The sequence below is a fragment of the Dasypus novemcinctus genome, chromosome 11, assembly GCF_030445035.2.
Source record: "Dasypus novemcinctus isolate mDasNov1 chromosome 11, mDasNov1.1.hap2, whole genome shotgun sequence".
Taxonomy (NCBI): domain Eukaryota; kingdom Metazoa; phylum Chordata; class Mammalia; order Cingulata; family Dasypodidae; genus Dasypus; species Dasypus novemcinctus.
The window spans coordinates 4,074,201-4,097,970 of record NC_080683.1 but is presented as its reverse complement, the minus strand read 5'-3'; the positions used below and the strand labels follow the sequence as shown (position 1 = coordinate 4,097,970).

Below are 23,770 nucleotides of genomic sequence, written 5' to 3'. Positions count from 1 at the left end.
TTTTTAAAACTTTTTAAAAAACATACTACAAAGCTACAGTGGTCAAAACTACATAGTATTGGCACAAGAATAGACATACTGACCAGTGGAACCAAACTGAGGGTTCTTATATAGATCCTCAAATATACAGTCACCTGATATTCAACAAGGCCCCCAAGTCCACTCAACTGGGTAGAATGACCTCTTCAACAAATAGCGTTTGAGGGACTGGACGTCCACATCCAAAAGAATGAGTGAGGAACACTATTTCACAGTTTATACAAAAATTAACTCAACATGAATCAAAGATCTAAATATAAGAACCAAGGCAATAAAGACATTGGAAAATAATGTAGGGAAGCATCTACAGGTCTTGTAATAGGAAATGTTTTCAAGAACTTCACACCCAAAGCACAAACAGCAAAAGAAAAAATAGATAAATGGGACATCCTCAAAATTAAATATAAATTTACATCTCAAAAGAGTTTGTCAAGAAAGTCAAAAGGCAGCCTACCCAATGGGAGAAAATATTTGGTAACCATATATCTGATAGGAGAATAATACCTAGTATATATAAAGAAATCTTACACCTCAAAATAAAAAGACAAACAACCCATTTAAAAAACGTTCAACTGATATGAATAGACAATTCTCCAAAGAAGAAATACAAATGACTAAACAGCACATGAAAAAATGTTCAACATCACTAGCTAACAGAAATGCAAATCAAAACTACAATGAGATATCATCTTGCATCCATTACACCAGCAGCTAGTTTAAAAACCGACTATAAGTGTTGGAAAAAAATGTGTTAGAAGAGAAACCCTCATCCACGGCTGGTGAGAAGGTAGAATGGTGCAGCCATTGTGGAAGACAGGTTGGTGCTTCCCAAAAAAACAAACTATAGATCTGGCATTTGATTCAGCAATTCCACTCCTGGGTATATACCCAGAAGAATTGAAAGGAAGGACACAAACACATATGTGCACACCAAAGTTGATAGAAGCTTTATTCACTATTGCCAAAAGTTGTAATCAACCCGAATGCCCCTCAACAGATGAATGGATAAACAAAATGTGGTATATACATACAATGGAATATTACTCAGTTGTAGGAAGGAATACAGTACTAACACTTGGAATAACATGAATGAATGAGGACCTTACGTTGAGTGAAGCAATACAAGTATTGACAAACAAATATTATACAACCTCACTCATATGAGTTAAGAAAATTGAGCAGACTCACAGAGTTAGAGACTGGAAGATAGGTTTGCAGGAAATAGAAAGGGATAAGAATGTTATGAGCCAACACCCATATGGGTGTAATCTATGATAAGGTGCAAGTGTGTAATTGTGTATGAAGGGATATGACAGGGGTGTAGTGATATTGTTGGGTTGGGTGGTTCAGGCTTGACAGGGGGGTGGGTGGGGAAGGTGGGTTGGATGGTCCATGGAACTGGGGGAGGGTTGAAGGAGGGAGCATGTGAGCACTGGGTATTGCCCCATACGTGATTGAAACTACAATGTTGATTAAGTGCTTTGGCAAAATGACAAGGAAGGGTTACTGCTTTAGGGTGTTCAATGAGGGTGCATTCAGGACAGGGCACACGTGCGGGAGGCTTCTAGGGAGTGTGCAAGTGATCATTTTGTCATACAATGAAGTATCAGTGGATGTTGACCCATATAATAAGTTGAACTCCCATCCTGGGGAGGCCTGCTATCTCCTCAAACAGAATGGTGGCAGTCTCTCAAGATCATGGGTGATGCCTAATAGGGGAGGATAGACCAGTGTGTCAAGCTCTCAATGTTGTTGCAAATAACTATGAACCTTATCCTTCAAGGAATGAAGACTGGTTGTTGCTGTGGGCCACAAGGGGAGAGCGAGTGTGGAATATAATAGCTAGAACTGGGATATTCTGGGAGCAATGAAAGTGTTTTATGTGCTCTTGCAATGCAGGAATCAGGACACATTAAAATTCATCGAAAATTTATAAAATCGTATGGTCCAAAATGTAATCCATAATGTAAATCATTGACCATGGTTAGTAGCAATGTTTCAATATTTGTACCTCAGTTGTAACAAATGTGCCATCCACATGTACAATGTCATTATTAGGGGAAAGGGGAATAGGAGGGAAATTGTTCAGTATATGGAAATCCCCTAAATTTTGTATGTTTCTTTTCTGTAAACTAAAGCTTCTTTGAAGACAAAATGAAAAAATAAGATGCTGTGGGAATAAACAGAAGAAAATATCACTGTACATACAAGGCAATAGATCTTATGGTAATGAAGACATAATGTCAAAACTTTATTTTATATTTTTAAATTATTTTTTATATTCCAAAATTTTTTAAATTTTTTATTTCTTATTTTTAAAACTATCATCTTTATTTCATTTTCTTATTAATTGTATTTGTTATTCTTTTAGCTTCATTTTCAAAGAAGTTTTGGATCACAGAAAGATTATAATTGTGCCAGGGAAGAGGATCATTGCTGTGGGGTGTCATTGATGGAGCATTTATAAGATGAGGTTCAGTGGGGGAATACCTATAAGTCATATAAATGTGTTCAGGTGTTCATGGGGCATTGTCATAATAGGTGGAGATTCACACAATAGCTGAAAGAATATTGAATTACCATCCAAGAGAGCTCTGCCACATTCTCTAATGGGACAGCAATAATCCCCCAAGTACAGTGGCAGTGACAAATGAAGGAGGATGGCCCAATGACAGGCCCTTCACATTGATGACCGTATTTGTGAACCTTTACTTTTGAAATTGAAATATAGCCTAGTATTATAGGGTGCCTGAGAGTCACCTCCTGAGAGCCTCCTTGTTGCTCAAATGTGGCCTCTCTCTAAGCTGAACTCAGCATATACATGCATTACATTCCCCCCAAGTTGGGAGATGACTCCAGGGCATAAACCTCCCTGGCACCAAGGGATTACTACCAGTATCAACTAGCAATTCAACTGGAAAAAGACTTTGACCAAAAGGAGGAAAGGGTGAGGACAAATGAGTTTATATGGTAAAGAGACTTCAAAGTGAGTTGGGAGGTCATTCCAGAGGTTACACTTATGCACATCAGCAGGATCTCATTGACTGCCAAAGTAAATATTGCCTCAAATAGCAGAGACATCCAGACCCTATAGGCAGAGAAGACAGCTCAGGAGTTTCGTGCCTTGCCTGTGGGCCTTACTTAGGAATTTATGCTCCCCAATGTGGCAGAGTTGGTTTCCTTATATGTGACTTCTGCCCCTTTGATTTGAACATATATTTAGTGCTAGAATTGATAGGTATATGTCCAAGAGTCTTATATCTTTAGGCCATCCATGTGCCAGCTGGGCCTTAATTCTCTACAAATCTGCAACACCTACTCTCCAGTTCATGGACTAACCCAGGACGACTAACAAGGAAATGATGTTGGACAATGACCATCCCAAGGAACAGAGAGAGTATGCACCTGCAAGCAAGAGAGTTCCATTCATCTGCCCTATGGGATTGAAATTCCCTCTCAATTAGAGATGAAATGGTCATCACCATTCCAGAATCCTCAGGATTAGGGAATGAATGATGGCCCAGAGTACACTTACTGGTATTCTAGTATAAATGTACTGTGATTCTAGTAATGGAAGAATTTTTATATGGAGGCAGTGGCCACTGGAGGTTCTGAGGGGAGGGAGTAGGAAAAACAGGTGTAATATGGGGACATTTTGGGGACTTGTCCTGAATGACATTGCAATGACAGATACAAGCCATCATATATCTTGTCATAACTTACAAAATTGTGCCGAGCAGAGTATAAACTACAATGTAAACTATAATTCACGCTTAGCAGCAATGCTCCAAAATGCATACATCAATTGTAACATATACCAGACTAATGAAGGATGTTGTTAATGTGGGGAAATGTGGGTGGGTTTGGATTGGGACATATGGGAATCCCCTAATATTTTTATGTAACATTTATGTAATCTAAGAATCTTTTTTTTTTAAATTTTGAGTATATATATATATTTTTTTAAAAAGAAATAGAATGTGCATCACCATTCCAAAATCCTCATGATTGGGAAATGAACAATGGACAAAAATAGACTTATTATTACCCTATTATAGGCCTATTATTTTTCTAGCAATAGAAATTTTATCCATGATTTAAAGGCATGGCCATCAGAGGTTCTGAGGGGAGGGAGAGGGAAGAATAGGTGTACCATGGGGGCATTTTTAGGACATTGGAATTGTCCTGCATGATATTCCAATGATGGATACAGGCTAATATACATTTTATCATAACCTATAAAATTGTGCAGGGTAGAGTGTGAACTATAATGTAAACTACAGTCCATGGTTAGGAGCAATGCTTCAGTATGTGTTCATCCTTTGTAACAAATGTGCCACACTAATGAAAGATGTCGTTACTGTGGGAAAGTGTGGGAGGGGAGGTGGTGAGATATTTGGAAAATCCCTATATTTTTATGTAACATTTATATAATCTAAAGCTTCTTTAAAATTAAAAACACTAAAATTTAAAAAAAAAATATCCAGTCATAGTTTCACAAACATATGAACTCACTGTGGCTCAACCATTCTTTCCACCCATTTTTCTGCTACACCTATCCACTTTCCTGAGTTTTTCCACTTAGGGCACATCTCCAAATGTAAGATGGCTCCAAAATCAAGTCAGAATCTTTTGGTAAAAGCAATGGCATCTAGCACTATTGTTAAGAAATTGGAAAGGCCAGTCCTCAGTGTTAAATTTCATTCCTCATTCAGTCTGAAATGGGTTGATATATACATCCTATAATGTGTGGGGATCCTGATCTCATTCTGCTCCCAGCACCCACTCTCCATATACCATATCATCTGTGTCACCCATTGTCAGAGATCCAGTCCTAGGCTTTATAATTTCCTCTATTGAAGGTCAGGATATCTCATTGAACTGAGGGTCAAGAACCAAAACAGATTCTGAACCTACTCATTCAGGAGAGCACTCCCAACAAACAAACTGTGCTCTAGGATTTCCCAGATGAGGACTGCACTGCAGCAGCTGGATTGCCTGAAGGTTCCCTGAATGAGATCAAGTCTTAATGAAGCTGGGTATTTATTATTAGTCACAGATCTTATAAGATATGCTCCACATTCAGATTGTTTAGGATGGAGAAATCATACTTATACCCAGACCCCTAAAGAGTTATCTAAGACACACTGAAAACTCTACCTCCTTTATTGTATACAGAAAAATCATGGTTCGGAGAAATTTCAAGGAATAAGTATATAAAAGATGCCCCCATAGAATGTTCACAAGGCTGTGGAGCAGAAAATGATCCTATGGGTCATTCCAGGACATTGGTATGGAGATAATAAAACAATGGTGGAAAATGGAGGGAAACAGCTACAGGAAGGGGTGATGGACAGGGAAACCCAATAGATGTTAGAGTATGGAGCAATCAGGGTTGATGTCACCTCTCTTGAGGTGGCAAAAGGGCTGGAGGGTCCTGAGGAATGGCTGTCTTCATTTAGGTGAGCCATGCAGTATTGCTAATTTCATAAAGCTACTAAAAAAGACCATCACCTGTAGCGGGGCACACATGGTAAGGAGTTTAAATTGAATATATTAAGCTCTTTTCCTTCAGATTCCCACCTCTTCTTCCTTAATCCTTTCACTTTGGAAGTTTCGCTATTCATCTGACCTCTAGTAAATAGAGCTTTTCCAACAAGAACCCTATTCTCCAAGTGGATATGAATGAGCAGGCCAAGGTTTACCTTCTCTTAGAGCTCCTGAGACCACTTCTCAGATTGGGGGAGTGAAAACATACATTAGTCTCCATTAACCTCCAAGGGATTTCTACTTAACTGAAAAGAAGGGAGCCAGACTTTGGGAATGCTACCCAAATGATGGCTTACCTGAGGAAATTTAAGTCAGAAGACTCTCAAATCTGAAAGCTGGCTTTCCTAGATCACTGGTCTTGGTAATTGGCTGTGAAACAATATCTTAGGTGCCTAGTTATGATTTTCAAGATTGAAGGCATGGCCTGGCTGCACATCTATGGAATGGGATAGGTACCCTGAAGCTTTGGAATGTCAGATGAGCCAACATCTGGTACTGACCTAGGAAAGAGAGATTGAGCCACAACTTTCCCCAAACTTTTCCCCTAAAAGAACCACATGTCCTTTCCTCCACCATGTTTCCTCCCTTGAAAAATTCCACATATCTCCCTAAGAGCATGCCAAACCCACCTCCAGGCGTCTCACTGAGGTCCCCGGCGCTCAGCAGCATTGCCTTCGTGCATCCCCTTGATGATGAGGGTGGTGCCGACCACGATGCCCACCAGACCCACAACCAGGCCCAGGGCACACACCACATTCTGTGTTCTGTCTGGGAGGGGGTTTGGTCCTTCAAACTCTGAGAAGAAATTTAAAAAGGAAAGCATAATGAACAGTAGTGAAGAGGAGCATTTAGGATCAAATGTATTATACCTGGAAAGAGAATTATTTTCAATAGTTTAAAGAGGAGGAAGACAGAATGATCTATTGAGGGAATTGCAGATTAAAAGTGTGAGAAGCTGAGTACTGAGACAAGACAAGGTATAAGACTGTAGCAGAGGGAAGTGGACTTGGCCCAAAGGATAGGGCATCCGTCTACCACATGGGAGGTCCGCGGTTCAAACCCCGGGCCTCCTTGACCCGTGTGCAGCTGGCCCACATGCAGTGCTGGAGTGCCGTGCCACACAGGGGTGCCCCCTGCATAGGGGAGCCCCACGCACAAGGAGTGCGCCCCGTAAAGAGAGCTGCCCAGCGCGAAAGAAAGTTCAGCCTGCCCAGGAATGGTGCCGCACACACGGAGAGCTGACACAACAAGATGATGCAACCAAAAGAAACACAGATTCCCGTGCCACTGACAACAACAGAAGCAGACAAAGAAGAACATGCAGCAAATGGACACAGAGAACAGACAACTGGGGGGTGTGGAGAGAAATAAAAATAAATAAATAAAAATAATCTTAAAAAAAAAAAGACTAGCAGAAGTCATGAAACTGTGGGTCCTAAGCATCATGGGAGGACACCAAGAAATAAAGGGGATGGAAGGAAGGTCCATACCCCAGTGTTTGAGAAGAGGCTCATCCCAACAATAGTGCTCCACCATGCAGTCATAGATGGCCTCGGTTGAGGGCAGGTAGTGGAACTTCTGAAAAAGCTGGTCATCCCTGGGTAGGAGTGCTGTCTGACACATCTGTGGTGACAGGCTTTTATTTTGAAGCCCTGTGACATTGATCACCAGTGGGGAGATCTTGTTGATGAAACAGATGAGAATGTTGTGCTGTGCCAGTTCCACAGGTCTGTTCAAGCGCACCATCATTCTGGAGGTACTGGGGGAGCACAAGACAGAAATTAGCCTTCCATACTTAGGCTGGTTCATTCCCCTCCCACATTGAATTGTGGTCCAAACTTTATCAGTAGACACTAAAGTTGGAAAAACTGTTGAAATGGTTTTCTGCAGACTCTAGGTGATAATCTCACCCTTGGAACAGAAACAAGACTGAATTGCAATAATCTCCAAGGATCTCATTCTTGGGTCTCCCAGCATGGATTCAGGGCAAGGAGTTTTCTGAGTGAATGTGGATGGCAGAGGTGAGAAAAGAGCACATCAATAAAGTAACGAAACCATGAGTTTCTTGGCCTGTGATAGAAGAATTTGGGCTTGGTGATGACAAGGTTAGGCCTGTGGAAGGGAATTCAGTAACTATAATATAAACAAGGAGCCCACATCCAGCAGGGACAGGTACTGCTGGTGTCAGGAGTGTAGTTGGAACGTTTCATCATCGTGTCCAGGTTGGCTTTGTCCACAGCAATGTTGGCCAATGCACCCTGAACCTCAAAGCTGGCAAAAGTACAAATTCTTCAAGCTGCCAGACTGTCTCCTTCTTTTCCAAATCCAAGTGAAAAATTTCATCACCATCAAAGTTGAATATAAATTCTCCTGATGGGATAGGGGTATGATAGAACTCGGCCTGGATGAACATATGTTCCTCTGAAAAGGGAAGGAAAAGAGTTAGGATGGGAAGCAGGAGAGGGGGATGAGGAAGAACCCAGGGTGTGGGGAACACATCTGTGGGCAGGTGTGGGGACATGGGTTGGCTAAGTGGAAGGAGGAGCCACGGAGGGCAGGGACAGGTGGAGGATAAGGTCTAGATGGGAGCATGCGTGCTGGGAGGGCAGGATTGGAGGGCAGAGTTAGAGAGGGTAGATGGTTAAAAAATGAAGGAAATGAAAAATGAGGGAAATGAAGGTTAAAAAATCCCAGAGGATTGTAAAGACGTATGTGACACCATGTTACTAGTTGAGACACGATTCCATTTTTAGAAATTCAGCAGCAATTCCTAAAAGAGGAACGTTCTCTCTCATTCACACAGGCTTTAATACCCAGAGTTCCAGAGCACCATTATTGGAACATTGCACTGAAAAGAGAGAAGGTTAAAAGGTTGGCTTCCGAGCTCTGAAATCAAATCCACCTTCTCTAATACTAAGCTCACACACACACTTCTCCAAACAGCTCTTCAACTTTGAGAGAGATGAGGGTCCTGAAGAGCTCAAACTTGTGTTCTCATTGTGTCCATCTCTGATCAGCACAATAGTGGCCCGATCAAAATATTTCAGTGCATTTGGATCAAGCTTTTAAAGTACTAAATTAAAACAATCCTTTTAATGAGAATGAGAATATTCAAGTTTCAAAAGAGTACTCTCACTGAATCTCTGACCAGCAACTGATGATGCTATTTCTCTCTTGTGCTGATTGGCTCTCCAACACTGATGTTACCCAATCCAGAGGCAAAAATAGGAGTTCCTTGCTTCCAGTATTTTGGCATGTGGGTGGAGGAGGGTCATAGGACTCTCTGAGTGAGGCTTGCCTGATTATCTTGCAGCCTGTGGGTACCTAATGTCCAGCATAGGGGATGGTTCCTGGATGGCAGCTCTGACCGTGACACTGATGGTGCTGAACCTTCCCCTGGTTTTGGTCAAGGAGACACAATGACACAACGTAAGTGCACTCCTTGGGTGCTGCGCTCTTATGGGGTGGGAAAAGGAAGGGAAAGTGTTGACTTTGTCACTGTGTCCAGATGATGTGAAGTTATATCCATCAAAAACTGTGACATTTTCTTCAGCAATGATTATTCTTTATTTCATGAACCTCAAATTCTTTCCATAACTATAAAAGCTTGAATTCTTGTCCTCCCACTATTACTGCTTGAGTTTCCTTAGAAGTCCTTTCTTCTCAACCCTCCTCCAAAAAAACCTCTCCAGCTCTGCATTCTATTCCCTAAGGATCTTGAGGGTCTTGGAGATAATGGTGCTGAGATAAGTTGCCATCCAGCTGTTCCCATTATTATAGCAGTGCTAACAAAGAGAAAATTTCTCTGATACTCTTGTGGGGAATGAAAGGACAACAGACGGGCCTCTGTGGAAGATCCTGTGTTAGAACTTCAAGGGTATCTGTGACGTTTTTTGAGGCCTTTCCCTAATATGTGGGGTGCTATCAAGAGGCCTCCCCATTATCTCCTCTCCTTTCTCCCTGAATCCCAGCGTTTACAAGACCTGTATGACTGACTGGAGGTTTTCTGATGAAATTTGGGGTTGTGTTGTTTCTTTGCTAAAGCAGAGCAGCTTCATCCTGGGAATGACCCTCTAAATATGGAGCACCTTCGGGGTGTTTAAGAACTTAAAGGACCTTCTGCAAACCTGCTAAAGTTAGTGTTCATTATGAATCTATTTTGAACCTTTTTATACCATCAACTACTCCTACTTCTCTCTATTCTCTGGTCTGAACCTACCAGAAGGGATTCAACTAGTAGAGGATGAATTACATGAAATTCTTTTTTTTTTTTTGGAAGGGTCAAAAACTTGTCAAACATCTGCAATTTCATATGGTTCAGCCTATACATCCTGTGCAAGGGCACAGGGCAACACTGAAAAGTGTTCATTTCCCTTAGGCTGAATGTAAATAAGCAAGTGGAGGGAATCTATTTCCCAGCTTAAGTCTTGTATCCCAACTTTCATAGGTTCATTCCCTATGGCCTGTGTTTTCCTTAATTAGCCTTGTCTGGTTACCTCCACGTCCAGTTTCTCCTTTTCTCTCCTCAGTTACATCATCACCAAACTTAAAGTTCTCAAAGAAGGCAGACTCTCAGTTCCATATGAAATCCATCAGAGAGATGAAATATAATGAAATTTTCTTCTTCTTAACATCACCTTTTCCTTACCTTTGAGTGCTACTTGCCCACCAACTACTACGTGCAGGTTACTGCCCTAGTCCAAGCTACTACCATGTCATGTGTAGATTATTCTGGTAGACTCCAAACTCTTCTCTTTCCACCCACTCTTGTCTCCTTCCATATCCAATTTATTATCAGCACTGTTCTCCGTAATGTCTTAGAGCTTATACAGATCCACAATTCCATGTCTGAAAAACTTAGGGCCAGAAGAGTCTTGGAAATTAGAATATTTTATTTTAGAAAGGTACTAGTGCATTTTCCAGTTAATTACTGTATACCTGCAGTGAGAAAAAGGAGCCAACAGTAATCAAACACATCTCTATTTCTACACCCAAACCTGTGAATGAATGCTCACGCTTATGGAATAAAGACAATAAATAGTTTTCTAGATAATTTTTAATTAAGAAAATGATAAATGAAATAGTGGAATAAACATAACTAAAATGTAAGTACATTTTTTTCTGAAGGAAAATATTCAGTAACACCTTGAATGTGTATGCAGCTCACCTAAAGCTGAATAGTAAGCTAACGAACATCCACACTTGGTACATCTGATGAATTGATGATCTCAAAGAGTTAACTACATTAGGGTCAATATTGTCATTGTCATCAAGTTGGGTTGATCATTTCATGATTTCAAGGAATGAGGTTCACAGAGCTCTCCCTAGACTCCCATTTGAAGACTCCTTCCAGTGCCGTCCCTCTTCTGTCTCAGCAGGGTCTCTTGAGGAAACTGCCACATAGTGAATGTACATTGTTCAAGGTCCCTACTTAACCATCCCCTCTTCTCAGCTTGTCATCTTTAGGAACTTTTGTCCTATGCTCTGTGTCACCACTGCCGTGTTTCCATCACTCAATGGGCCTTATTGTCACCATTCAGTATTTTGTTGTTATCAGCTTCCTCTGACCTACTTAGAATTTTATCTGATAAAATAATGAGGTTTGACAACTCTTCTTCTCATTAGTGACTTAGTAGTGAATACTGCATCTGTTTGTTGATTTGCAAACACCTATGCAACCCAAACTTTATACCAAATATTTGTTAATGTTACTTGATTAATTATTAGCATCATAAGAAGCCCTAATATGATTTCTTGGATTTCCAGGCCTCTGTAAATTGCCGCAAACACAGAGGTTTTAAACTGTTTATTCCTGTCCTTGATGGAACAAAAATATTCCTGGTCACAAGGCTTCAATAAAGGTGTCACAGTGGGGGTTATTAAATGCCAAACACTTTACTTCTAGCAGGAAGTTCAGGAGTGGGTTGTGTGGAACAGTTGAACAGAGGCAATAATATTTTACAGTTTTCTCACCATCTAACTTGCCTTTAATGAACGTAAGCCCATGATAAAAAGTGATGATAAAGCCAGGCATAAAATATATCTCTGGGTATTATTATTATTTGGAAAATAATACGTAAGTAAAATATTCTTTTTATTTTATTTTTTTTTTTTAATTTTTTATTTTTTATTTTTTATTTTTTATTGACTTTGTAATAATATTACATTAAAAATATATATGTGAGGTCCCATTCAACCCCACCCCCCCACCCCCCCTCTCCCCCCCCCCAACAACACTCATTCCCATCATCATGACATATCCATTGGATTTGGTAAGTACATCTTTGGGCACCTCTGCACCTCATATACATTGGTTCACATCATGGCCCATACTCTCCTCTATTCCATCAAGTAGGCCCTGTGAGGATTTACAATGTCCGGTGATTACCTCTGAAGCACCATCCAGGGCAGCTCCATGTCCCGAAGACGCCTCCACCTCTCATCTCTTCCTGCCTTTCCCCATACCCTTTGACCATTATGTCCACTTTTCCCAATCCAATGCCACCTCTTCTATGTGGACATTGGATTGGTTGTGTCCATTGCACCTTTATGTCAAGAGGAGGCTCAGATTCCACCTGGATGCTGGATGCAATCCTCCCATTTTCAGTTGTAATCACTCTAGGCTCCATGGTGTGGTGGTTGTCCTTCTTCACCTCCATCTTAGCTGAGTGTGGTAAGTCCAATAAATCAGATTGTAGGTGCTGGAGTCTGTTGAGGCTCAGGATCTGGCTATCACATTGTCAGTCCAGAGATTCAAATCCCCTAAATATATCTTAAACCCCAAGATTAACTGCACCTCCAGCACATTAGCATGAAAGTCTTATGAAGGGAGATCCCATCTGAGTCCAGATTCATCACACATAAACACCATTTCCAAAGAGGGGCCATCTGCCCTGGTAGTTAACCCCATCGGCCATGACCAAAACTCCCATGGGTTTCTTTAGCCCTCAAAGGAACCAATATCTGGGGGTTGTATCAGCTTTATCTGTCTCTCTGACTCTGCTCAGTTGTGCATGAGGGCAAACCTTCTGCCAGCCTCCAGACTCTTTTTTAGAAACTCGTAGCCATATAAACTCATTTCTCCTTTCCATTTCCCCCTTACTTTAGGTCAAACAGCATTTTAAAGTCATGGTATTTTATGTAGACATGGATATTCTGCTGATCCGCATTGAACCTTCCGTATAAGGTCATTTTCCAGTTGCATCATCAGTTGGTAGTTGATGGTGGTCCCTCGTTGCCAGGGAGGCTCATCCCCGGGTGTCATGTCCCACGCTGGGGGGAAGGCATTGCATTTACATGCTGAGTTTGGCTTCGAGACTGGCCACATTTGAGTAACATGAAGGCTGACAGAAGGAAATTCCCAGGCACAAAGTTGCTCTAGGCCTTGTTCTTATTTTGGGTTTATCAGCTCACAAGCATAGTCATTAGTATCAGGGGCTCACTGTTGAACCCTCACTCCCTCCCGGTCCCCACCACTGTACCTGGGAGACTGTCGCTGCTCCCCTAGGGACCACGACAGAGCACCACTGGCCAGGAACCCAGTACCCCCCCTACTGTGGTTTTTAATTGTTGCCACTATGCGTAAAATATTCTTTTTAGACAACCTGGATTTGGGCTTTTCCAATCACTGCCCACAGTGTTTTGTGTGAAACTGCAGCACATCAACAGTTCTGATACTCTCACATTAGGCCTTATGAATGTTTTCTTAAGAGATCTGGCCTCAATACAGAGCTTTTTTCAGCAAAAATAAATTCGTTCAGGACCAAAGTTGTCAGAAAGTAAAATATTGGCAAAGCATTCAACATAATTTTCTGCTTGACAGAATAACAGATTTTTCAGATGGTTTATTGAAGTGGTTCTCACCTAGAGACAATTTTGCTCTCCCAACAGACATTTACCATGATTTAGAAACAATTTTTGACTGTCACATCTGCAGAAGAGTTACTGATATCTAGTGAGTAGAGGCCAGGACATTGGTAAACATTCTTCAGTGCACATGACAGCTCCTGTGAGAAAGAAGAAATATCTCATTCAAAGTTTAATAGTGCCAAGGTTGAAAATACTCAATTATACCGTGAAGCTTCTAAACATTCTTGACATTCACCATCCATGATGTTCATTTCTTCAAGGTTTATTTTGCATATTTCAATACAAAAAAAAACTAGATGGTACCATAGATTTACCACTTTGTTTTTGAATCCATTCAATCAATCAAGTTTCAAGATCTTCTTTTTTGCCTTTTATAATATTTTTACTATTTCACGAGTCCTTGGTCATCACCATTTCTATTAACTTGCAATGACTTGTCTTTACATTGTTAAATCATTAATGGGATGACTCCCACAAGCATTTTCCAGCAAAATGCCTCAAACATTTGTGGTAGTTCTACATTCCCTAAAACTGTTTGTATCAGAGGTTTATATTTATTCATTGCACTTTTAACCACAGGTTTTTTTTTTAACTTTTTGGCATTATCATAGATGAATTGGACTTAAAACATAAAGCATTAAAATATGTCTATGTACATATATACACATCTATATGCATACACCTATGTAGATTTACATTTCAGTCTATTATCAACCTTTCTATATTCAAGCTACGAAGCACATGTAACTGGTAAGAGTCTAGGATACATCTCTAAATACATCAATTCAGGTTTGCCAAATGAGTTTTAGCACCAAACTTTGAAAGAAAGCTGATTTTTTAAATTCAGAAATGTGGATAAGAAATTGTGGCTTTGTATTAATTTTATTTTATTTTTTTAAGATTTATTTATTGATTTTATTTCTCTCCCCTTTCCCTCCCCTCCCCAGTTGTTTGTGCTCTGTGTCCATTTGCTGTGTGTTCTTCTGTGTCCGCTTATGTTCTTGTCAGCGGTACGGGGAATCTGTCTCTTTCTGTTGCATCATCTTGCTGTGTCAGCTCTCCGTGTGTGCAGTGCCACTCCTGGGCAGACTGCACTTTTTTCGCACTAGGCGGCTTTCCTTACAGGGCGCACTGCTTGCGCCTGGGGCTCCCCTACATGGGGGAGACTCCTGTGTGTCACGGCACTCCTTGCGTGCATCAGCACTGGGCGTGGGCCAGCTCACCACATAGGTCAGAGGCCCTGGGTTTGAACCCAGGACCTCCCATTTGGTAGGCAGACACTCTATCCGTTGAGCCAAATCCACTTACCTGTATCAATTTTAATCTGCTTAAAACTCCTCAGTGGTTTCTCATTACATTTAGGATAAATCTAAAACCTAACATTATCTACAAAGCTTTGCAGTGCCTGACACCATGTCTCCAGTCTAATCTTTTAATCTCTCTGCCCTCATTCTGTTTTTGTGGTAAAATTTGTTCTGATTTCTTCAAGAAATTCAGTCCCTTCCAACATTTGCACATGAAATATGCCCCCCTTTTATCCCAATGTATTCACCCCCACCCCACCCTTCTCCCCGTAAGGTCTTTCACGTCCCATCTTAAACGTCACTCTTCAGATTCTGGAACTCTGGTATTCTGATATAACTGAGATCATCCTGTGACTCTCCTGTGGAAATCCACTCTTGCCTTTCTCAGACTTTCCTCACTCCTGCATAAACTCCTGTGTGGTTTTGGTCTATCACTTTGAGTTAAACGCAGCAGAGGGGAGATGTCTGTTTCCAGCGGGTCTGGTTCCCAGTGGGCAGCAAGTTCCGGCACCAGGTCAGCACCAAGGTGGATACAGAAGGAAGGAGAGGGGAGCAAGGGGTGGAGCAGGCATCGGGGTTCCCTGGGTGGCGTTTCGGGGGGGAGGGGCAGGCCGCGGTGGGGACAGCCCCACCCCCAGCTCTCCCCGAGGATCCAGCCGGGCACCGAGCAGGGACCCCACAGGCAGCAGGCCTCCCCACGGGGCGGAGCATCCCTGCTTGGAGGCGGAGCTGCGGGAGAGCCAATCAGGACGTCCTGCGGCTCCAGCCGGGCGCCCCTGATTGGTGGGTGTGGCCGTCAGTCTCTTCCCGGAGGCCGCCCTGTGATTGGCTGGTCCTGTCCCTCTGCCCATTTCGTAGGGCAGGTAAAGCATGAGTGTCGCTTCTCCAACGGGACCGAGCGGGTGCGGTACCTGGACAGACACATCCACAACCGGGAGGAGTTCGCGCGCTTCGACAGCGACGTCGGGGAGTACGTGGCCTTGACGGAGCTGGGGCGGCCGGACGCGGAAAAGTGGAACAGCCAGAAGGACCTCCTGGAGGGTTCGCGCGCAGGTGGACGTGGTGTGTAGACACAACTACCGCGTTGCCGAGAGCTTCACGGTGCAGCGGCGAGGTGAGCGCCCGGGCCTAGGGACCAGGACGGGGTTGGGGGGGTCGCCCAGTCACGAGGCTCGGGTGGGGGTGGGGGCGTCGGGAGAGGCGTGCACGTCACCTGTGTGTGTGCGTGTGAGGGTGTGTGTGAGAATGCGTCTGAGTGTGTGTGTGTGAGTGTGAGTGAGTGTGAGTGAATGTGTGTGAATGAGTGTGTAAATGAGTGTGCGTGTGGGGGGTGCGCTGGGGGCGGGCAGCGGCCTGGGGGCGGCTCGGGGACCTGCGGGGGGCTTTGGGGGGCTCCCGGTCCTGTGGCCTCTGCGGCGGCGAGGTGGGGGGCTGGGGTGAGGCTAGTGATGGGGGGAGGACCCCAGAATGCAGGGGGGGAGGGGAGCAGGGCAGGAGGGAGGGGCTGCCGAGCCTGTCCTCACCTGTCCTCACCTGTCCTCACCTGTCCTCACCTGCGCTCAGCCCTGAGACCAAGAGCTGTTGTCAGGTGTTTCCTTGGACGGTTCATTGAGGAAAAATGGATCTGGCTAATTTGGGGGCATGTGGGTGAGGGAACTTTCGAGTTTGCTTTTAGATCTAAATCAGAAATGTTTGTCGTTGTTTTCTTATTTTTTTTAATATTTTTACATATTTGTGAAACTAGCCTTTTGAATTATAATTTTGTTACTTAACATGTCCATTCTATACTATTTTTATAATAATGCTACATAACCCGGTACTATTTTTATAATGATGCTAGTAGCATTTGAGTAGTTATTCTTTTGTATAGTTGTAACACAGTTTAACTCACATTTATCTTTTCTAGAAAATTTTGGTTGAAAATTTCGATCTTTTCTTAATTTATAGTTCTTTGATTTCTGAGGCTCTTGAACATTCACATGTTAATTGGCCATTCATAATTAGGGCTCTCAGAATTATCTCGTTATCTATTGTCATTATCCCTGGGGTCTTGGACATTTTTTTCAGTGATTTTATGGGTTCTCTATGCAGTAACATGATTAACACTTTGCTGATTATATGACTCAGCATTTTCTGCAATTTAGGATTTTTATTTTAATTCTATTTATTATTTTCCATGTTAAGGTTTTTTTTTTCTTTTGTATTCTCCTCAAGTTAAGACTTTGGTGTCTTTTTATTAATGAAAATATACTGCAAATTTGTCAGCAATCCTTTACGAAGAATCCCAAGTCTACCATTTTGTGGTATAGTAAAATGTTTTCCCCCAGCTTTCTCTATCTTTCTTTAAAATAATTGTTTTATTGAGGAACCGCTAAAGTCAGAAAATTTTCGCAAGCCTTAAGCGCCAGTGTTAATGTGTTCAGACACTGTCCTGACTTCACGTGTCAATCTAGAAAGGGTGACAAATCCAACCGTAGATATGCTTATTTTGCTGAAGAGTGGGATTGATCTAATAAGTGCAAATAAAAGAGTTTAAGGAATGACTCTTTTGCTCCTTTCCCTTTCCTTCAGGACTTATGCTTTCCTAGGACTTATCTCACAGGGATAGAGAATCACCTGTGTCTATGCATGTCTATGCCTGCTTCACGGGCATAGAGCCATTTCTGTGGGAATATAGGTTTGAGGGTATCGATATAGCACTCCCAGGAATTCAGGCTCTAGCTCGCCTTTTACTGCATTGTTATTTCCTGATTTATCCATGCTTTTTAAATCACATTTTCTATCAGTTAACAAGGAAAATAAATAGTTAATACATATTGAAGCCTAAGTTCCTGTATTAGTCAGCAAAGGAGTGCGGATGCAAAATACCAGAAATTGGTTGGTTTTTATAAAGGGTATTTATTTGGGGTAGGAGCTTACAGATACCAGGCCATAAGCATAAGTTACTTCCTTCACCAAAGTCTATTTTCACGTGTTGGAGCAAGATGGCTACCAACATCTGTGAGGGTTCAGGCTTCCTAGATTCCTCCCTTCTAGGATCTTGCTTCTCTCTGGGTTCAGGCTTCCTCTCTTACCAGAACTTGCTTCTTCCAGGGGCTGGCTTCTCTTTCCTATGTGAGCTTACTTCCCAAGGCTCCAACTTGGCTTCAGCATCAAACTCCAACATCAAAACTCCAACATCAAAGACCTGAACTCTGTCCTTTGCCATACCTATTATCTGTGAGTCCCCACCCACCAAGGAGTGGGGAATGCCCTAATAACTTGGCCCAATCAAAGCCCTAATCATAACTTAACCATGCCCAGGTAAAGACCCAATTACAAACATAATCCAGTATCTATTTTTGGAATTCACAACTATATCAAACTGCTACACTCCATCCTCTGATTTCCAAAAAGACATTACCATATTCAAAAAAACCTTAAATCAATAACAATGCAAGTACTAAATCATATCACTATCAATTTAAAGAAATACAGTTTGACTTGGGGCAAAGTCCTGTCTGCTATAGACCCTCTAAAACTTAAAAAACAATTGTTGTTTCTAATACACAAATGGACAAAGGATAAACATTTTTATTACAATAAGGAGAAATTGGGAGGGAAACATGAGTCATGGGTCCTCTACAGTTCAGTAAACCTGCAGGGCATCTTCTATTCGATTTCAGTCTTAGAGTTATTCTTAAGATGATGGTATCTCTTTCTTGGTGCTTTTTGGGAACCCACCCTTTTCACATACTTACCCAATGTCCATTTTCTTGGTTCCACACTCATCAAGCATCTGGGTGTCAACCAAACTCCAGACCTCACCCTCCAAGAGTGTTGGGGTGATTGCCACACCTTACCCAATCTTTAGGTTATAGTCTTAACCCCGTAGTACAGTAACATGAAGACAACATTCCCTCTAACTTTTGACATAGAGGCTAAACCCACTCAGAGCAACGAGTTGACCACCTGGCCTTCTGTAACCTTTTGTCATACAGGCTTAAACCTCTCAGAGCAACCAGTTGACCTCCTGGCCTTCCTAATCCATGAGGGACAGGTCTACTCCTCTCAGACCTGTGGGGTGCTGACCTTAACCGCCATAATCCTTGGGGAATATTCTCCACCCTTTCTGTACCCTGGGGAGGCAAAACTCTCCCAGAAAATGGGGTGGGAACATCCACCCTCTTCAACTGCTGGTGCAAACTCACCCTCTCTGTACACATGGGTAGGGTTCTTCTCTTGGCCCAAGGTGATGTCCTAATTCCAGATCTCAGCTTCCATGGTTTTCCTCTTAAAGCTAGTTCTCCTTCAATCTCTCCTTTCCATGTCATTTTTATTCCAGGCTGACAGTGTTTTTTTTCATACAGCTCTCTCAAAAACCTTGTTAGTTTAGCATGTAGGAAGCAGGGGTCCAAGCCATTAGACAGTAAGAATTTCCACAAGTCTTTCTGACATAACTGCATCTTCAATCCTAATTTACAAGTTCCAAGTTTAGTTAAGTCCTTCAGTGGGCCACTTTCCAGAGGCTTAGAATTTCCAGAACCAGTTTCTGTTTTCTTTGTGCCTAACAGTTCAGTCCTCAGCATATCTCTCTTGTCTAGCATTTTGCTATAAGCTTCAAGCAGAAGCCAAGCCATGTTCTCCATGTTTACTTCAGAGATTTCTTTGGCTAAATGCCCAGGTTCACCATTTTCAAATTCTGCCTTCCATCAAACACCAGGAGTTAATCTTGCTAAGTTCTCTGCAACTTTAAAATATGAATCATCTTTCCTCCAGTTTCCAATAATAGTTTCATCATTTACTTCTAAAGCATCATAAAAAATCTCTTTAGCATCCATATTGCTATCAACAGTCTCTTCAAAGCACTGTAGGTCTTTTCTTCTAAGCATCTCATAATTCCTCCAAAAAACACTCCTTACCCATTTATAAAACCATCCCACATTTTGGTAATTGCAAACGCACTTCCCCACTCCTTGGTACCAAATTCTGTATTAGTCAGCCAAAGGAGTGCGGATGCAAAAATACCAGAAATTGGTTGGTTTTTATAAAGGGTATTTATCTGCGGTAGGAGCTTACAGATACCAGACCATAAAGCATAAGTTACTTCCTTCACCAAAGTCTATTTTCACGTGTTGGAGCAAGATGGCTGCCGACATCTGTGAGGGCTCAGGCTTCCTGGATTCCTCCCTTCCAGGATCTTGCTTCTCTCTGGGTTCAGGTTTCCTCTCTTCCCAGGGCTTGCTTTTTCCAGGGACTTGCTTCTCTGTCCTCTGTGAGCTTACATCCCAGGGCTCCAACTTGGCTTCAGCATCAAACTCCAACTTCAAAACTCCAACATCAAAAACCCTTCACTCTGTCCTTTGCCATGCTTTTTATCTGTGAGTCCCCACCCCTTCGCCCTAATGACGTGGCCCAATGACAGCCCTAATCATAACTTAATCATGCCCATGTACAGACCAAATTACAAACATAATCCAGTATCTATTTTTGGAATTCATAACCATATCAAACTGCTACTGCTCCAACCATGGTTTTACATATTTTAGGTGGATTAATCTTCATCTTAATGTTCTAAGATACAAGTTACTATTACTATCCCCTTTTGTAGGTATAAAAGCTGAGGTACAGAGGAAGTTAAACAACTCTGCCTGGACCAGCCATTTAAGTGACAGAACCTGGATTTGAAGTTGACCAGCTTGACTCCAGAAATCACCCTTTTAAATAAAATAATAGATGCCTTGCAAATATTACAAATACTTCAGTTCAACAATGATTAACTGTTTTAATACATGAAAACACCCACAATTTTCCTCAATCCCTCTTAAACCTCATGGGTCTGTGCTATAAGAATTAAATTGAAAACTCTCAACACTGACTCTTACCATGCTGCAAGACCAGCTGTGGAGGAATCCTGACTGGAGATGGAAAGAGGCAGAAAGGCAGCCAACACTGCTTTCCTCACTCATTTTTTCTAACTTTTCTCTCCCAGCTGAGCCTCTGGTGACTGTGTATCCTGCAAAAACCCAGCCCCTGCAGCGCCACAGCCTCCTGGTCTGCGCCGTGAGCGGCTTCTATCCTGGCAGCATTGAGGTCAGGTGGCTCCGCAATGGCCAGGAGGAGGAGGCGGGGGTGGTCTCCACAGGCCTGATCCGGAACGGAGACTGGACCTTCCAGATCCTGGTGATGCTGGAAGCAGTTCCTCAGAGCGGAGACGTGTACACCTGCCACGTGGAGCACCCCAGCCGGGAGAGCCCCCTCACAGTGGAGTGGAGTGAGCAGCCGCTGCCCCCAACCCCTCACCCCCCAGAGGGGACTGTGCCTCACCTGAGTGTCAGGTTCCCTCTTCCCACCCAAACTTTCATTTCCTCCACTCCCTGTGATAGTTTCCACAAATAACTTTACTCCTGGGAAGGCAGTTATGCCTGGCAGGTGGAAAAGAGGTTGTCTTGGTGCCTCAGTTTCTCAGGGCATGGTCATCCCATTGCCCTGGCACCAGCCCTGTCCTGGATCTGGGCTTATACTTCTGGTCCTGTCACTCTGAGTGGTTCATTGAGAAGAGAAGTGTCAGCAGTGGAAGGGCTTTTCTAACCAGCAGAGTCCAATCCCCAACCTGCTCTTTCTGGCTCTGCCAGCCCAGACAAAGTGCTGAACCTCATCGAGTCTCAGTTTCCTCAATCATTAGATGCTGAGGGCACACCTGTCATGGCTGTGATACTTAAATGAGTTCAGTGTCCGAACCTCAGTGTGGTTTTTAACCTCTTTTCCAGAAGTGGCCAATTATCCTAGTTCCTCCAGGGCAGGCTTCTCCCCTTTTCAAAGCTCTGAATCTCAGGGCCTCAGTTAAAAGAGTTGACTTTGGGATTAAAAAAAAATCACTAATCCTCTTGTCTTCTCTCAGGGGCACAGTCTGAGTCTGCGCAGAGCAAGCTGCTGAGTGGCGTCGGGGGCTTTGTCCTGGGCCTGCTCTTCCTTGGGGTGGGGCTGTCCATCCACTGCAGGCGCCAGAAAGGTGAGGAGCCTGCAGGGGGCTGACACACCCCTAGACTCGGGGGAGAAACACGGCTTTGCTCAGGTTAGTTCTCTGTACTTGGTGGCTCTGAATAGAGATTTTCATCACCCAGTCCACCTCAGATTTCCTGGAAATCTAAAATCAGTAGTCCATGGTTTTTATGTTGAAGTATAAGGAATTAGGCCTCTTGGAGATAAGAGGAAGATTAAAATGTTTAGTTATTGAGCTGAGATCCTGGAGCCAAGATGGCTACTGAAATCACCGTAGACTGTGTGCAGCAGCTCATGGGCACAGCCCCCAGCTTCTGCTCTCCTCTCTGCCCTGAGTTCATATGACGTGGTTGTGGGGTTAGAGAAATCTTACCTGAGAGGCTGGGCTGAGGACTTGGGGTCTGGGAACAGATTTGCCTCTGAGACTTATAAACATACATCTTCCTTTCTCTTTCCCCGGACAGTCTGGACTTCAGCCAACAGGTAATGACATTTAATTCTCCTTTAGCAGCAGATTTTGTTCTCCTAGAACTGATGGTAGAAGGGACAAGACAGGAATTAGAAACGATGGGAAAGACTTTAGAACCTGACATCTGATCAGTGTTGACTAAAGCCTCTTCTCTCCTCTCAAGAAGGCTGTGCTCTAGCGTAGTGTTGGTTCGGGGACCCCTAAGACATTTTACTTCTTACTACACTGCTATAGCATGTAGTCCTGAGACAGGGGAACAGAAGTGACTTGTGGAGTTAGGTCTGAACAAGCGTCTCCTCTGTCGTCTTCAGGTCTCCTGAGCTGAGGTCCAGAGTGAAGTAGAACCTCTGCCCTAGCTTCTTCACAGCTTAAAAGGATTTCCTGCTTGGCTCTTATTCTTCCACAAAAAGAGTACATTTCAGGATCCAGCTTGCTCCTTGTTCAGTGATCCTACAGAAAGTCCCTCCCTGCAGGGCTTCCTGGGCCTCTTGGCCTGGAGGTCCCGAGTGTCCATGCAGTACCTTGCTGTCCTTCTTTTCAGTTCCCCTTTTAGTTCAATCCTGACCGCCTCCCATTCATCTAACCTCACCTTCTGCCACATTACTTTATAAAACTTTTCCCCAAATAAACATGGAGTGAAAATCATTTGTTTCATATGAATTCAAGGAAAAGAAGCAGAAGAAAGAGTGGATTGGAAGATTAATTTGCAATGCAACAATGATTTTCATTTACAGTCCACAGTTTAGGTCAGATGTAGATCTGGAAGATTTTCTTGATTTCTTCCCTAATTTTCCTAGGTTTTATGTATTCTGTATTTAATCTGTTTTTCTGAGCTGGGAGATAGCCTTAAGTACCCAAATCATTGTGGTCTCCTACAATTTTGCTTTCTCAAAGACAAGCACATTGTCCCTAGCATCAAGGAATTAACATAGGAGACAACAAAGAGAACAAATGCAGACAACTTGTAAAGGATATGATACCTTCCACATCTCTCTATAATTATGTTCTTTGGTCTTTTATTCCCTGATTTATTAAAAAGAAACTATCTAGGCGGGGGAAGCCAAGATGGTGGCAGAGTGAGGCACTCCTGGAGTTCGCTCGTCCGATGGAGCAGCTCGTAAACACCCAGAGCTATCTAAAGCACCTGTTTGGAGGCCCCAGGAGACCAGAAGAGCATACTGCAACAGCCTTGAAGCTAACAAAAGAGACTATGCATCTGCAAGGAGGATTAGTTAGTAGAGCCCTCCACACCGCAGTGATCAGTGCCCATGGCACAAGTCACTTCGAGAGCTATTCCATGGCTTGAGTTGGAAGCTCCATCACCCAAATACCGGGTAGGACATGTGGCACCCACTTCAGCGACTGTTAATAAATTTGGTGGTCTAAAGTATAATCCTAAGAACAGCTAAACTCTGAGCCTGTCCAGGGCAGAAGGAGGCCAGTATCCACCATTTTGACTCCATCCCCATCATGAGGGGAAGTGTGGCTGATTGAAAATCACAATGCTGGTAGGGACTGTCTTCTTTTCACCCAGATAGGATTGCAGCTGTAGCCTAAA

The 23,770-nt window shown here is 42.9% G+C and overlaps 2 pseudogenes; one reads left to right on the top strand and one right to left on the bottom strand.

Moving 5' to 3' along the window:
* Positions 1 to 6,221: 6,221 nt before the first annotated feature.
* On the bottom strand, positions 6,222 to 8,845 carry LOC101442967 (HLA class II histocompatibility antigen, DR alpha chain-like; annotated as a pseudogene).
* Positions 8,846 to 9,008: 163 nt separating this feature from the next.
* Positions 9,009 to 22,835, top strand: LOC101443412 (HLA class II histocompatibility antigen, DR beta 3 chain-like; annotated as a pseudogene).
* Positions 22,836 to 23,770: the final 935 nt, after the last annotated feature.